Genomic DNA, 16,381 nt, shown 5'->3' with positions numbered 1-16,381 from the left:
GAGCAGAAGGCAGACGCCCAATCGACTGAGCCACACAGGTGCCCCCAGGTGATACAAATATTATTGTTGATGGAGTCACTCAGTTCTCTAAGTCTACTTTCATGATCCAAGATTTTTCTTCCCTTTTTCTGTTTAGCTTCATTATTTTCCATAATTCTGTCTTGGTGTCACTTATTCATTCCTATACTTTTTCTATCCTTGTAGTCATTATATTCATTTGGCTTCCAATCTTGGTTATTGCATTTTGCATTTCGGCCTTATTGGTTTCAAGTTCTTTTATCTTTGTGGTAAGGTTATCACTCATGTCTTCTATGCTTTTCTCAAGCCCAGCTAATATCTTTTTGATTGTTACTTTAAATTCTGAATCAGGCATATTACTTATATCTGTTTCGATTAGACCCTCATCGTGCCCTTTTCTTGTTCTTTCTTTTGGGATTGACTTCCTCTGTCTTGTCATTTTGTCTAGGTCTCTGTCTTCTTCTGTGTGTTAGGAAATCCTGTTATGTTTTCTGCTCCTGAGAGTAATGGCTTTAAAAAGAAGAGAGTATATAATGTCCAGGGCCTGGTATATCAGGAAGTGTCTCTGGTATGTGCTGCATGCACTCTGTTGCTATGTTGTGGCTGCTCTGTTCCTCTGAAATCAGTCCTCTGCAGAGTTTCTTCTTGCTTGCAATGGGGAGTGTTTGGATCTTGGCCAGAGTATGGCAGATTTTAACTAGGTATGCTCAGGTCTGCTTGTTAAAAGAGACCTGATGCTATTTCTGTTAGAATTGAAACTTTGGGGACCCCTGTGGTCAGTAGACATGGTTTGTGTGGGGGACTGTGCAGGTCTTCTGGGGGAGGGGCTCACTGCACTGGTTCTTAGGCACACTTGCCTGAGAAAAGTAGCACCAACAGAGTGCAGTGGGGACAGGACTTGGTGTAAGCAGGTTATGCAGCTAGTGTTGGCTCTCTGCTGTTTAGTGCAGTTGGTTTATGTTGAGGGGTGGGGAAGGGAAATGGCACCAGGCAGCTCCTTTGTCTCTGGAGAGAGAGGGGCATTCGTGTTTGCTGCTCTCAGGGAAGCCTTTCCAGTAGAGTGAATAGTTTCCCCTCACACATCCTGAGCATTTTTCAGATGGCTGTTTTCACACTGTGTCCAGTTTGCTTGCCTGTCTTCCCACAATTGGCCTCTTCTCTCCCTCTTCTTGTGCAGTTTGTTCTGTCAGTCCTTGGGTTGATTCCCTAGGTTATTCACAATGCTTTGATATTTATCTAGCTGTGTTTGAGGGAGTAGACAAGCCTAGAGTCCTCCTCCTACTCTACCATCTTAGCTCCTTCTTGCCGTTCTTATTAATTTTTTTTAAATATATTTGTGTGCTTCCATGTTGGTGCATAAATATTTAAAACTGTTATAGCTTCTTGTTGGATTGTCTCCTTCATAATTATATAGTGCCCTTCATTGTCTCTTGTTAACAGTTTTGTTGTAACGTCTAGTTTTTCTGATATCTGCATTTCTATTCTGGCTTTCTTTTCACATCCATTTGCGTGATAAATGTTTCTCTCTCTCCACTTTCAATCTGCAGTTGTTCAATATGTGTTTAGATCTAAAATGAGTCTCTTGTATGTAGCATGTAGGTGGGTCTTACTTTGTTTTATCCATTCTGGCTCCCTATGTCTTTTGATTGGAGCATTTAGTCCATTTACATTCAGAGTAATTATTGAGAGATATGTATTTATTGCCAGTTTATTACTTGTTTTGTCATTCCTTCTGGAGATTTTCTCTGATCTTTCTTGACTTTGTCACTTTGTTCTCTACTTTCGACTCAAAGAGTCCCCTTCAATATTTTTTGTAGGGCTCTTTTAGTGGTCACAAACTCCTTTAATTTTTCTTTGTCTTGGAAACTCTCTCTCCTTCTATTCTGAGTGATAGTCTTGCTGGATAGAATATTCTTGGCTTCAGATTCAGATTCAGATTCTTATTCAGTACTTTGAATATATTATGCCACTCTCTATGTTGAAAAACTTGATGCTAGCTTTATGGGTTTTCCCTTGTGAGTTACCTCTTTTGTCTTGTTGCCTTTTTTTTTTTTTTAAATAAGGCTTTTTGCTTGTAAGCTATTTTATTTAGCACTGTACTTTGCAAATTTAATTACAATATGTCTTGGTGTTGGCCTGATTTTGTTGATTTTGATACTAGTTCTCCTGTGCCTCGTGGATCTGAATATCTGTTTCCTTCCCCAGTTTAGGGAAGTTTTCAGCTATTAATTCTTCATATAAGTAATCTGCCTCCTTTTTTATCTGTTCTTCTTTTGGGATTCCTGTGATATGAATGTTACTTTGATGGTATCACTGAGTTTCCTACATCCATTCTCAGGTTGCTTAATTCTTTCTTTTTTTCAACCTCATTACTTTCCATTTGTCTTGTAGGTCATTAATTCATGCCTCTGCTTCTTCCAGCCTGCTGTTCATTGGAAGTCTCTTTCCAATCTCATTTATTGCACTCTTCAGTGAAAGGTCCCCCAGTAATGGGTCCGTGATTAAAGGAGCGAGACTGACACAAAGCGAAGGTCAAGCAAAGCTTTATTTCGTGCCAAGCATCGAGAATCAAACTGAACGTTTGGGGCCGTGCCTCTTACAGAGAGGGCGACCCCTCTCTGCCCCACAGACTAGCCTTTAAGGGCAAAGGCCATGTGGTTGGGCCTGGCCATGCACAGGTGGCCAATGAGATTGTAACACACAGAGAAAGCTACACAGTCATGCTAGGTCACACATAAGTGACCAGTTGAATTACAGTTTACCCTATAGTAGACATTTGAACTAACGTATCACCTTGGTCAAAATTGGTGCCCAAGAGGCGGGGCCCATACTCCTTGGTAGCTAGGGAGACAGTATGCGCCCCCACTGATTGGATACTTCCACCTGGCCTGACCCACCCTTGTATTTGGGCTTTGTTACCTGGGACTGGTTTCCCGGGCTTGTTTTTAAGTAAGTCCCTTGGGGGGAAAGGGGGGCAGGGACAGTTTAAGTTTTACTGCATAAACAACAAAATGACTATTTAATCCAAGATGGAATTGCTCTGGCTAAATAGGCCCTTACATTCATCTCTGATTATTTCTTTTTTTAGCTCTTTTTCTCTATGATGTGGTTCTTATTGATGTCTTCTGTTCTTTTCTCAAGCCCAGTGAGTATCCTGTGATCATTACTTTAAATTCTCCAATAGGCATGTTATATCTGTTTCACTTAGATCTCTGTGACATTATCTTATTCTTTCATTTGGAAGAAATTCCTCTGACTTAGCATTTTGTTGAAGTCTCTACCTTCTTCTCTGTATTAGAAAAGTTAGTTGTGTCTCCTGCTCCTGAAAGTAATGGCCTCATGAAGAAGTGGTCATGTAGGACCCAGGGCCTGGCACTTAACGGAGTGTTTCTGGTTTGTGCTGCTGTTGTGTTTTGGCAGCTCTGTCCTTTTGGCCATTTGTCTGCAGAGGCTTTCTTGTCTGCTGTAGGCATTGTTTGGTCCCTGGCCTGAATTTGGTGAGTGTTAACTAAGTGTGCTCTAGTCTTCTTGTGAAATGAGTCCTGACATCACTTCCACCATAACTGAGGCCTGCAGAACTCTCTGGTTGGGAGATGTGGTGTGGTCAGAGATTTGTATTGGTCTTCTGGAAGAGGTCCTTGCTGTACTGGAATTGAGGCAAGTGTGATTGAGAAGGGCAGTTTCACTAGAGTGCGAGGGTTGGGGGTGGGGCTTAGCATAAGCAAGTTAGGCAGCCAGTGTTCATGCTGGGCTGCTTCCTGCAGGTGGCTCTGTGCATATGCTGAGGGGTGGGGTAGGGAAATGGTGCCATCCAGTTCATTTGTTTCTGGAGGGACATCTTTGTGAATTCTCCTTCTTAGGGACATGCTCCTAGAAGAAGGAATAATCTACCCACTCTCTGCCTCGGGCACTCTTTACTTATTTATTTACTTAAAGATTTTATTTATTTATTTGACAGAGATCACAAGTAGGCAGAGAGGCAGGCAGAAAGAGAGAGAGGAAGAAGCAGGCTCCCCACAGAGCAGAGAGCCTAGTGCAGGGCTCTTTGTATGCTCCTGTCTCTCTTGCCCTCCTCCAAGACCACAGCTTCCTCTCTTCCATAGTACCCTTGATTGTTTCTTTCGTAAATTATGTCTCTGCATTTCCTACCTTCGATGTGGCTTCTTCTCTTCCTTTCGTTGTGGAGTTTTTCTGACAGTGTTCAGGTGTATTTCTGGGGTATTTAGGATGATTTGGTAGTTATCTAATAGTATTCTTGGGAACAGGTGAGCCTGAGGTCCTCCTACTCCCTCACCATTTTCCTTCCCACTCTCTCAGTATTTTTTAATTTTTAGATTTTAGTTGTTTGTTCATAGTATTTAGAAACAATGCTCCTGTAAGATACCAGGATATCATGTATCCTGTAACCTTGCCAATCTCACTTACTAACTCTAATAGCTTTTCTTTTTGCAGATTCCTTGGGATTTCTATGTAGAGAATTTTTTCTCCTTTTCCAATTGTATTTTGTTTCTTGTCTTATTACATTAGCTAGAATCTCAGCACAATCTTTTATAAAGGTGGTGAGAACAGCCCTCCATGCTTTTTTCTTGATTTTAGGGGTAAGCATTCAGGCTTTCATCATTAAGTATTTGTTGGTAGACTTATGAGTATATATTCTAAATGTGCCTTTGTTTATATAGACACTGTGTCTGCCCTAACCCAAACTTTCCCCTGTTACTTTGCAAATCAAGCTGCCATGATTAGGGGATTAGAGAAGCTGAATACCATTTTTGGATACCCTTGTCGAATAGAACATTTCAAAGTTCATGATGTATAAGACTGGGCAAAAGAATATGACATTGATTGGAATTCCCATCTCCCCTATAACTCACAAATAGCATGGTTGGTAGAAAGGAAAAGTGGAATATTAGAGAAGCAAACTAAATTATTAGCAGTAAAACCACCTTGGCCAGGTGGACTAAAGTACTGTCTGGGGTTTCAGTACATTTGAATGATAAGCCAGTATGCCTTTCGCTTCATATGCAAAGCTGGGGACCCTTTCCAAGACACCCAACATCACAAAGGTTTGGAAGGTGCTAGAGATAGCCATTGGCCTGACTCTTACTCTGGATCAGTGAGCTATGTTGCTGAGAATGCCAGACTCCATCATGCCTGGGAAAGGTGGTACCTACTAGAATTTGGAATAGGCTGTCCTCCTGGAATGGGTGAGTTACTTTTTAGTTTAGGCGAGGGGGAATTACTCAGTCTTCACTGGGATCCCACTGTCCTACTGTAAAACTGTACTTGTTGAAGTATGTTATTCCTGTAATGGGGCATGTACCACTGAGAAAGGGGAGAAGAGGGAGGCCCTAATCTGGTACAGCCTGTTCCCAGTTCATCTCCTCATGCTTGATAGTGCTGCCTTATAAATTTCTAAATCTGCCAACTTCCCTTTTCTCAAGGCTAGGTGGGTACATTTTCTTTTCCAGTGGTGTGATAATTTGGCTGCTTTCTTCTCCTGTGACCTAGAGGATGTTGTAAGACACATAGAATCCCTTGCTAAATTTATCTAACAAGGCTTAAATGATAGCTGACAAGGTCTATCCTTATTGAACAAAGATGTCTCTAAGGAGAAAAGCTGTCCTCCAAAACAGAATGTACTTAGACATTATTACTGTCTCATAGGAAGACACCTATCATCTTATTTAAACAGAACATCGTGTATTCATACCTGCTGATGTATCGTCTTCATTAAATCATATGACACCAGTGAATGCCCTGAGTGAATCAGATACCCAAATTGAGGAACTTATTAAGTCAGTGGCTTGGATCATGGGGATTTTGGTAGAAAAAATTGTTATTTATTATTGGGAATCATTATCTTAACCTGTTTTTTATCTTGCATGTATTGTTGCTGTGGTGTCTTCCTGCCTTCAGTGTAGCCAAGGAGCCACCACACTACCTACCTCCATGCTAATAAAATCCCTTACTGACTGCTTTGGGCACAGTGTTGAAGAGGGGGGTGTGGAAGATCATAACAGCAGGTCAGGAGGGCTGGAGTGTTGGAGGAAGTCATGGTGAGGATGTGATCTCTTGTCCTGTGAGTGGACCTGGGACATTAGAGGCTCCTCAGCCCCTCCCCTGTCATTGGAATGTACATTCTTTCCCACCCTCATTGTTTGCACAGTGGGAGCTATTTTCAAGGATGCAGCCTTGAGAGAACAATGTATTGTTAAGACCTTCTAGACTGAATATAAGACAAGTTTTGTATATGAGTTTCTTTGCTTCTTAAAGCTGCTATCTACCAGTCTGTAGTGGTCTGCCTCTTTCTGCTATCTCTCCTTGCCCTGTGTTAACCAGAGGCCAGTTTGTGAACCAATAAAGTTATGTTAGATATGGCTGTTATGTTTTGTTTTGTTTGCTGGTACTCATTATTAGTTTGAGAACATTCCTTTCTACTCTTTACTGATTTTTTTCATGAATACATTTTGAATTATTTTGAGTTACTTTTTTTGGTGTTTGTGACATGACTATATGGTTTCATTTTCATCTTTCCATATGGCATATTACATTGGTTGTTTTTGAATGTTACATTGACACTGCATTCCTGGGATGAACCTCACTAGGTCATGACATATCATCTTATTAATATATTGTTTGATTTGACTTATGTTTACAGAAGCATAATGGCCTATAATTTTCTTTTATTACAATGTCTTAGTCTGCTTTTGGGTAATCTTGGCATTCTAAAATGAGTTAGAGAGTATTGCCTTTTCTGTTTTCTGGAAGGCTTTGTATAGAATTATTATTATTTCTGGGACACTTGGGTGGCTCAGTTGGTTAAGTGTCCAACTCTTGATTTCAGCTCAGGTTATGATCTCCAGGTTGTGAAATCAAGCCCCGTGTCAGGCTCCACATTGGTCTTGATGTCTGCTTAAGATTCTCTCTCTCTCCCTCTGTCCATCCTCCCTGCGCTCTCTTTCTCTCTCTCTCTCAAAAAAAAAAAAAAAAAAAAGAATTGGCATTATTTATTACTTAAATACCCTGTAGAAATTCTCTGTGAAGCCATCTGTGCTTGTGGTTTGTCTGTGGGAGAATACTTAAATAACAAATTCAATTTCTTTAATACATATAGCACTGTTCAGTTTATCTGCTTCTTCCTGTGTAAGCTTTGGTAGTTTCTGTCTTTTGAGGAAATTGTTGTATTATACCTAATTTGTCAAAGTTATTGACATAAACTTGATAATAATATTCTTTATTAATCATTTAATGTTTGACAAGTTTGTAGTGTTTTTCTCCTCTCATCCCTGATTTTGGTAATTTGTGTCTTCTCTTTTTTCTCTGATCAGATTGGCTAATGGTTCAATAATTTTATTCATCTTCTCAAAGAAGCGGCTTTTGGGTTAATTGATTTTCTTTATTTTTCCCTGTTTTTTGCACCCATTTGTATTATTTTATTTCTTCAGACTACTTAGGTTTAATATGTCTGTCTTCTGGTTTCCTAAAATGAAGCTGATGTCTTTGATGTGAGACCTTTCTTCTTTTCTGATATAAGCATTTAATAATGTAAAATTTCTCTAAGCACTGCTTTAGCTGCATCCCACCAATATGACATGTGTTGTGTTTTTATTTTCATTTAGTTCAAGATATGTTTAAATTTGTCTTTTGATTTATTCTTTAATTGGTGGGTAATTTTAAAAATGTCATTTAATTTCTAATTTTTAGGAGTTTTTTTTCATCTATCTGGTTATTAAATTTTAGCTTAATTTTGTTGTGGTTGTGGTGTCAAATCTCATAAGTTTAGTGATAGAGACTTCAAAATTTTTTTCATGGTCGGGGCACCTAGGTGGCTCAGTTGTTCGAATGTCTGACTCTTGATTTCAGCTCAGATTAGGCCTTGGGGTTGTGAGATTAAGCCCTGCATCAGTCTCTCACACTAGGCATAGAGCCTGCTTGGGATTCTCTCTCTCCCTGACTCTACCTGCCTTATTCTTTCTCTCTAACATCAATCAGTCAATCAGTCGTGGTCTTCATTGGTGACTGCTCCACAGTCCTTTGAAAAGAATGTGTTCTGTTGTTTGATGAAGTGTTCTATAAAGGTCCGTTAGGTCAAATTGATTTATAGTGTAGTCAGGATGAATTTTTTTGATTGCATAAACTGTACAAATTTAGGTTGCTAATCTGGGCAAGGATGGTTTATAGTTACTCTGGGGTCATTTTTTTCTTCCCTCTGCTTTCTTCAGCCAATGTCTACTTTCTTGCAGTCCACTGGTAGTGATGGTGGATGAAATAGGTTATTACTGGTTTATCTTATTTTGAGTTGTAGGATAACAAGCTACTAGAGTATGTTCTTTTCTACAACCTTACTCCCTCAAATATAAAAGACTTTGAAGACTGACATTCAGGTTTTCTAGGTTTGCAAAATTCCCTTTGGGCCAAATCATCTTCACTGTTCTGCCTCTCTGAGTTCCTGTTAGAAAAGCCACTTCTGTTTGACTATCTTATCAGCTATATTTTTGGGAATAGAAATCCTACATAAGCTAATTAATGATTAGAGATGATGTGAAGAGGAAGTGAATTTCTATTTGATTAGCTTAGAACCCTTGGACAGCAGAAAAACTTAGAAATTAACTAGTTAATTACCTAGTTTTACTTATGAAGAAATTATTTAAAATACAAAAATCACAGAATAAATTTAATAAGTGGCCAAAACTAGATTAGAACCCTGATACACTGATTCTCATTTTACTATGTTACTTACTCTCCCATCCTGCCACCTTTTAAATTGCTATGATAAAAAAGAAAAAAAGGAAAATAACAAGCAAATTAAAAGGTTTAATCGGAGAATTAAGTTTAAGCGTTCTCTGAAGATTTTACTTTATTCCTTCTGTTTCCGTTTCTCTCATTAATTCAAATTTAACCATTATGATAAGAATAAAACCAACAACTAGTATTGGCTGATAATTGCTATTTAGTACTTATAATACTATTCAAGTTTAATGCTTTAAGTAGCTATGAGCAAGGCTTAATACGTTTTCTTAAGAATAATGGCCAGTTTTATTTATTTATTGATTGATTGATTTTGAACTAATGATTTATCTTCAAGAAGGATGATTTCTAGCCGGGAGACTAGCTAATGTTCAAAACCACAGCCACTAGTAGAAAATAGTGTTCAAAACCACAGTTATTGAAGTAATCCTATCAATTAGAGCAATCTCTCAAAGCTGATGTTTAATTTCCTCTGTGTCCAGAGTTCCTTCCTTGTTTGAAAACCACTGTTTAATTTAGCTTTCAGTCATAGAGTTTGGCATTTTGGCACTGCATTTATACTGCTGCCCGTGCCTAAGTTTGCAATGGAAAAAAAGCTGGTTAAGCTCTCTGTCCTGTACAGTAGACTTTGGAAAAAGTTAGTGTTTCTGGGATTCTTCATTGTCTCATAGTTCTGTGACCCCAGAGGGAAGAAGAGACTCCTCCATTTTTTTTTTTTTTTTTTATTGATACCAGTGTGACATGGGGAGATTTCCCAGGTGGCTCTGGGAGCTTCACTGGTATTTTATCTGCATGTAGAAAGCCTTCAAATTGGTGGACAGGTGGGCAATATACATGTAAGGCTGTTTTCCCCTCAGTTTTATCTAGCTCCTCCTACCCAGTTCAGTGTTTAGCCTAAATATCACTTCTTTAGTGAAGTCTTCTCTGAAAGCTCCAGACTAGGTTAAATCTACTGTGCCTTGCTTTCATAGACTGTCACAATGTAATTAAAGCTTTGCATAATTCTTTGCTTCCTTACTGGATCACAAGCTCCAAGGGGCAGGGCCATATCTTTCTGATTAGTCTCTGTGTCTTTAGCACCTAGCAAAGCTCCTGGCAGGCAGCAGGTGAGCAGCCATTATCTCGTGAGTAAACTGTAAGCTCTAGCCTTGCCCACTCTAGGCTGAGTCTTGGGAACCTACACTTAGAGAAGAGTTAGAGTTTTTTGTTTGTTTGTTTGTTTTAATTTTAGCTCTATTGAGGTAAAATTGACATATATAATTGTAAGAAATTTAACATGTACATCATGGGGATTTGATACACCTATACATATTGAAAGGATTTCCCTCACGAAGTTAATTAATACATGTATCTCCTCATATATTTATCTTTTTGTTTTTGGTACAGTCATTTAAGATCTACTCTTTTAGCAAATTTTAACTACACAATATAGTGTTATCAACTGAATCATTGTATTATACTTTAGATCCTTAGACCTTAGACTTTATTATTCTTGTAACTGAAAGTTTGTATTCTTTTACTCACGTCTCTTTCCCCCATTGAGCCCTGGCAGCTACTTTTCTATTTTCTACCCTCAGTTTCTGAGTTTCACTATGTTTTGTGGGTTTTTTTTTAGATTCCACATGTATTTGTCTTTCTCTGGCTTATTTCACTTAGCATAATGTTCTCCAAATTCATCTATGTTGTCACAAGCGAAAGGATTTCCTTTTTTATTGGCTAATATTCTATTACACACACACACACACACACACACACACACCCTACATTTCTTTTTTTTTTTTTTTAAGATTTTATTTATTTATTTATTTGTCAGAGAGGAAGAGAGAGAGAGACAGCACACAAGCAGGCAGAGAGGCAGGCAGAGGCGGCGAGAGAGAAGCAGGCTCCCTGCTGAGCAAGGAGCCCGATGTGGGACTCGATCCCAGGACCCTGGGGTCATGACCTGAGCCGAAGGCAGTGGCTTAACCCACTGAGCCACCCAGGTGTCCACACACCCTACATTTCTTGATTCATTCTTACAACAGGAGGCATTTAGGTTGTTTCTATAACTTAGCTATTGTGAATAATGCTGCAGCAAACATGGGAGTGCACAATAATGGTTTTTGATCCCTTTATGTAGGTACCCAGAAGTGTGATTGCTAGATCATACAGTAGTTGTATTTTTAATATCTTGAGTAAACTCCACACTGTTTTCCATAGGGGCTGCACTAATTTACATTCCTACCAACAGTGCGCTAGGGTTTCCTTTTCTCCATATCCTTTGCCAACACTTGTTATCTCTTGTCTTTTTGATGATAACCTAATAGGAATAAGGTGATACCTCATTTTGGTTTTGATTTGCATTTCCTAGATGATTAGTGATGTCAAGCATCTTTTCATGTACCTGTTGACCATTTGTATATCTTCTTTGGAAAAATGTTCAGTTCTTCTACCTATTTTTTAATTGGATTTTTTTTTTTTTTTTTTTTGCTATTGAGTTGTATGAATTCCTTGCATATTTTGGGTATTAATGTCTTATTAAATATATGATTTTCAAACATTTTCTCCCATCTGTAGGTTGCCTTTTTATTTTGTGATTGTTTCTTTTGCTGTGTAGAAGTTTTTTAGTTTGACCTAGTCTTACTCATTTTTGCTAATAACAGAACATTTAAGACTAGATTTTTCTTTGATAAATAGCTTTGTTTTTGGAGCAATCAAGTCTTTCTCACTTTCTAGATAATTTGTAATTAATTTTGTTTAGATTTTTTTTCCCAGTGGTTATTTAAAATAGTATTTATTCATTTCTAATAGATCATATTTTTTCCCCTGAACTCTGTTTCTCTATTGGTTTACTTGCCCTGGCTTGACATGGGAAGAGGCTCTTGGCTTCTGCAGAGTTTATTGGCGTCCAGGCACCATTTACAACCAAAGACAACTAATTGTGAGACAACTGTTAGGATCAGAAGAGTAGTTGAAAATTCCTCACTGAAAATGTTGAAATGGGAATCTGGGTCAAAATAGGTTTGATGATTATAGTGCTAGGTCTGTTCCAGAGAAAAATGGAGTCAGGTTTGCCTAGCCAAGATCTGGAGACCAGATAGCAAGGAAAGGAGGACAATTCTGCCAATTCAGACTCAAAGACTAGAAACTAGACTGAAAGGGAGAGGTGATTAAAAGGGGAAAAATCATTTTGAGAAAACTAAATTCCCAACGCCTTGGTAATGGCTCTTGTAGCTTGTGACTCATGCTCATTGGATAATTCATTAGTGTAGCTCAAATGTAACTCTTAAGGCAGTATTTTTCAAACCGTGTGTTGTGGCACATTAGTGGTGAGTGACTAGCATTAAATAATAAAAATAGCATGTGTATGATATAAGATGTATTTCATGGTGCATCAAAGATGAAACTGAAGAGTTTGAAGAAAATTATTATATGAAACATGAGAACAGAAAGCATTATTTAAAAATTAATCTTTTTCCATATAATGTATGATTTTAAACATATATAACTAACTAAATATTATGAGTAGGATATGATAATTTCATTTACATCTTTAGAAGTTTTTTTATTTTAGTTTATAACTTTAGAAGCTTTTTGGGTGTCCTCTCACCTGGAAAATGTGGGAAGTATCTTACATTCAATTTCTATATGCAGGCATATATTCTAGTCAAATTATCTGTCCAGACTGAGGAGTTGTAAGCATAAAAAGGAAGTATTGGAAATGCATCTGAGTTGTTTCTTTTATGTGTGGCTAGATCTAATCGTGCATTTATCATACATATCCTTTTAATTGAAATGGAGGGGCTCTTGGATTCTTTTATGTACAATAAATAGAAAGAAATGATCATTTCAAACATTTATTAGTTAAAGAAAGGAAAAAAGAGGGTTTTTTTTGTTAGGGCTTTCCCATCACTGGCAAGCATTTACTTCTGTTTGGTAGTGCTAATATACATTGTCTATTAAAAAAGACCTTTATTGTACTTCATGCTTAAATAAAGGGCTTTGAATTAAATTTTTAGTGCTTGTTGCTGTTACGTGTGCTCTCTGAAAGATACACAATCATAGTCTTTGGGAGTGAATTTATGATTACTTATTTGATATTTGCCTTGATAACTCTTTAAGCAAATTCCATGAGTAGAAATTCAAGGCTGCCCAGCAGATTAAAAAAACGTGATTTTTCATATTAAGTAATTATTATAATTTAAAATACACTATATGCTAGGCATTTTTAGTGCCTTCAATATGCTTTTACTAAAAATAATTAACTTTCATAAGACTTCATAGAAACACAGTTGTAGGGTAAAGAATAATATACTCTATGTCAAATTTTCTTATGTATAAATCATTTAATTCATTTTAGCATTATATCATCACCTTGTAAAAGGTTACCTTTATCCATTTCATAATTTTGAATGAATGACTAATCTGTGCCTGGTATTCCTCAAAACTACAAATTAATTTAAAAAATTATCTTTTCAGAGTCCAAATACTGTTGGAAATAAAATCTTATTAATAATATATTTTCAATTTTCTCACATTAGTTTTCATTTTTATTAAATTTTTACTGCTTCTAGCTTATTCTTTCTGGACAACATTTTAATCTCATCACTCAAATGAACACAGGGTAAACAGTAGCCATGTGCATGTTTATGCCCAGTCTCATGTGAATGGGACCTCAGATTGCTTGCATTCTGCATTTCCTGTGGTCAGTATTGATTTTCAAACAAGGATGTTAGATCCTTTTGATTCGTTTACACATTGTTATTGCTCCTTTAATGGATAAGGACTCTTTTATTTAGCATGTCTTTGTGGTACTAATAACTGGTAAGTAGTTACTTATTAACTTTTCTTCATAAATTATCTTGCTGGCAGTTTGATTACTTTAGGGTTGTTTATATTTCTTAAAGATTTACATGTGTGGATGTGTGGGTATTTATCAAGTCCAGAGCACATTTATAGAATTCACTGGGTGATACGGAGAATTGGGTAAGTTTAGGAAGAGGTGTTGGATAAGATGTTTGTCTAAAGGGATTTCTTTGGTCAAATATGATTGCATTCTGTCCTAGTCCTGAGGCATCTATAATTCATCCACCAAAACAAGCACCATTAATGTTTAGGTGTAATTTCTTTAAGTCTTTCTTTTGGGTATAGATTTTAGGAAAAAGTCATCATAATTTGTACTATTTAAAGATAAGTCTTAATTTCATAGGTAATAGAAGTGATTATGTACTGAAATGAAATACACAGATTCTCTTTAAGTTTCCTTTATATTAGGAATAGAATGAAAATATTTTTAACTAGAAGAAAATTTAGTGTGTTTGAAAGAGTAGTAGGTCTAATATTTTTGTCTGAGGTTAAATTTGGTTCAGAAATATAACCCATGTAAATCATGGTCTAAGTAGTGGGGGCTATAGAAGATGATTAAGTTTGAGTCTCACTTTCTGTAAAAATCATCTGAGGTGGGTTCATTTGTGTTATTCTCAGTGGTATCATCATTACCATCAAGTGTGGTTTCATAAAATGTGCTGGGGATAAGTGTTGAAGTGTCATCAGCTGCGATGATAGTATTGGTTGTCACAGTAGTTGGAGTTGGTGTATGAGGAGGGTCAGTGTCATCAAGCGTGGAGGAAGTAGCTATAGTAATATGGAAAGGAGTCTTGGGGGTGTCAGGAATGTTCTCTTTGTTGGAAACAGGTGTGTTGGATGCCTCAGCTGAAGTGATGTAGGGTGCTGCTGTGGTTGCTGCTGTAGTGGCAACAGGCATGGTGGGGGCTGGTGAGATACTAAAGGAAGGAGTGGTTGAGGCACCAGAGGTGGTGGTTAGGAGGACTGACATCATTGTGGCTGTAGCTGTGGTGCTTATAACAGCAGACCTGGTGGTGAGACCAGGTGTGGCAGTGGCAGCCTGTCTGCCTATAGAAGTGACAGGAGTGGTTGTAGAAGCTGGTGTGGTGGGATTAGTTGAAGTAACCATGGTGCTGTGAGTGGCAGTGTGTATAGTGTTTGTAGATGCTGGGGTAGATTCCCCAGTGGTAGGAGAAGATGTCTCAGAAAATATAGTGGCAGCTGATGTTGAAAAGAGACTGGGTGTGGTGCTTGTCTCTCTGGTGACAGTGGTGGTTGTGGGAGCATATGTGGTAGGGACAGATGTGGCACCAGAAGTAGTAGAGACATTCTGTGTGGTTGAGGAAGAAGATGTGGTCAGAGTAGTCAGGATGGCTGTGGTGGTGGCTGTAGCAGGTAAGCTGGTGGAAGGAACTGTGCTAGTGGCACTTTGTAGGGTGCTAGGAAGGGCAGAAATACTTCTGGTGATGGTAGCAGGTGATGAGGAAGAGACCATAGTGGAGATGATGGGCTCCATGGTAGTCACCCTGGAGGTGGCTATGGGGAGAGAGGTAGAGGCAAGTGTTGTAGTGGCAGAAGTTGTGGTGTCAGCCTGAGTGGTGGTTGAGGGAGAAATGGTTGTAGTGGCAGGGATGGAGCTCATAGCAGAGGAGATAGAAAGCACAGCGGTGTCGATGGCTGACTGTGCGGAAGTAGAAGGGGCAGGTGTGCTTGTTGTAATAGGTGTGACAGTGGCAGCAGATGAGGAATTGCCTTTAGCTGTGGAGGTGGTAACATTTGTGACAGTGGTGGTTGTGGTAGTAGGTGTGGTAGGGACAGATGTGAGAGCAGAACTGGTAGAGACAGACTGTGTGGTGGATGAAGAAGAAGGCAGCGTTGAGCTGGCTGGAGCCATGCTGGTGGCTGCAGTGGATGAGTTGGCAGGAGGAGCCATGGTAGTGGCACTTTGTGAGGTGTTGGGAAGGCCAGGAGTACTTGTGGTGATGGTAGCAGGCGATGAGGAGGAGACTGCCGTGGAGATGATAGGCTCCATAGTAGTCAAGCTGGAGGTGGCTATGGGGGGAGTGGTAGAGGCAGGTGTGATGGTGGCAGAAGTGGTGGTGTCAGCCTGAGTGGTGGGTGAGGGAGAAATGGTTGTAGTGGCAGGGATGGAGCTCATAGCAGAGGGGATTGAGAGCATAGCTGTGTCGATGGCTGACTGTATAGAAGTAGAAGGGGCAGGTGTGCTTGTTGTAATAGGTGTGATAGTAGCAGCAGATGAGAAATTGCCCTCAGCTGTGGAGGTGGCAACATTTGTGACAGTGGTGGTTGTGGTAGTAGGTGTGGTAGGGACAGATGTGAGAGCAGAACTGGTAGAGACAGACTGTGTGGTGGATGAAGAAGAAGGCGTTGAGCTGGCTGGAGCCATGCTGGTGGCTGCAGTGGATGAGTTGGCAGGAGGAGCCATGGTAGTGGCACTTTGTGAGGTGTTGGGAAGGCCAGGAGTACTTGTGGTAATGGTAGCAGGTGATGAGGAGGAGACCACTGTGGAGATGATAGGCTCCATAGTAGTCAGGCTGGAGGTGGCTATGGGGAGAGAGGTAGGGGCAGGTGTGTTGGTGGCAGAAGTGGTGGTGTCAGCCTGAGTGGTGGAAGAAGGAGCAGAAGTTGTAGTGGTTGTAAATAATGTGCTGGTGGAAGTAGAGGTTAATATCCTGGCTGTGGAAGATGAGACAGAAGTGCTTATGTTAGAAGGAGTGGTGTTGGAGGTGGCAGGGTAAGTAGAGGTGGAGGCTGATGTAAAGGGAACAGA

This window comes from Lutra lutra, chromosome 2 (assembly GCF_902655055.1).
Source record: "Lutra lutra chromosome 2, mLutLut1.2, whole genome shotgun sequence".
NCBI lineage: Eukaryota > Metazoa > Chordata > Mammalia > Carnivora > Mustelidae > Lutra > Lutra lutra.
This window is presented reverse-complemented; position numbering follows the sequence as displayed.